Genomic DNA, 1,221 nt, shown 5'->3' with positions numbered 1-1,221 from the left:
TCTAGTTCTGTTCTAGTTCTGTTCTAGTTCTGTTCTAGTTCTGTTCTAGTTCTGTTCTAGTTCTGTTCTAGTTCTGTTCTAGTTTTGTTCTAGTTCTGTTCTAGATCTAATCTAGTTCTGTTCTAGTTCTGTTCTCGTTCTGTTCTAGATCTAATCTAGTTCTGTTCTAGATCTAATCTAGTTCTGTTCTAGATCTAATCTAGTTCTGTTCTAGTTTACAGTTTAGCCCTAAATGAGTCTTGTTTTATTTCATAAGTCTTTGCATTCCTTCAAATTTTGATTTTTACCCTATTCACCGACACGGAAATGTAATGATTGACCCTTCTCCATTCACTCTTCAATATAACAATGTATACTCTACGATTATATAGTGACACAATATATTCTGATATTTTGTACTAAATACTCGTTGCATGACACATCTGTGTGCACTTCTGTGAGTTATATTGTTGTTGGCACTTGCAGTGAGTAAATTTATATATGTGTACGTGTGTATCTGTTTACATGTACACAGATTGAATTTTAATTGAACTTTCCGGATAATCTCAGCTCATGCTTGATGCACACACATACACACTCACACAGTTACAATATTATGCTTTTTTTTACTCAGTTCATCTTCAATATATATTTTTTATATTTTAATGTTTATATGACACCAAGGGAAAAAAAGCAAACTGCATAAAACACTCACTCCTCTGGTCCAGATCTTTTTTCCAGATAAGCTCACTCACACACTGGTACATACATATATGTATATTTAAATAGAAAGGACTTTTGCAATGTTTGAGTATGAGTGTATCTAAAGTAAAGTGATATAGACATCATCAGCTTTAACTAAAGAAGAATGATGATGAAGAGGATGAGAAGTGTATGGACGTCATCTTTTTTTGTTGTAATATTTTAATCATATGACTTTTCTGTTTTCATCTACTTGTTATAATATCCTGGCAACCGATATTTGCTTCGTTTTTTATGCGCTGCCGCAGAGAAGATACTCTATGATATTTTCATGAGAAGTTTTTTGTTATTATTTTATGTTAACGGAGGTAAGTGCTTAAGAGAGCATGCAACGTGACCAACTACTGCACCATTTCAGTTCTAGTTTTGTAATAGTTCAGTTCAGTTCTAGTTCAGTAATAGTTCAGTTCTAGTTCAGTTCTAGTTCAGTTCTAGTTCAGTTCTAGTTCAGTTCTAGTTCAGTTCTAGTTCAGTTCTAGT

Source organism: Lucilia cuprina, chromosome 2 (assembly GCF_022045245.1).
Source record: "Lucilia cuprina isolate Lc7/37 chromosome 2, ASM2204524v1, whole genome shotgun sequence".
Taxonomy (NCBI): domain Eukaryota; kingdom Metazoa; phylum Arthropoda; class Insecta; order Diptera; family Calliphoridae; genus Lucilia; species Lucilia cuprina.
Note: the sequence above shows the minus strand (reverse complement) of the source record.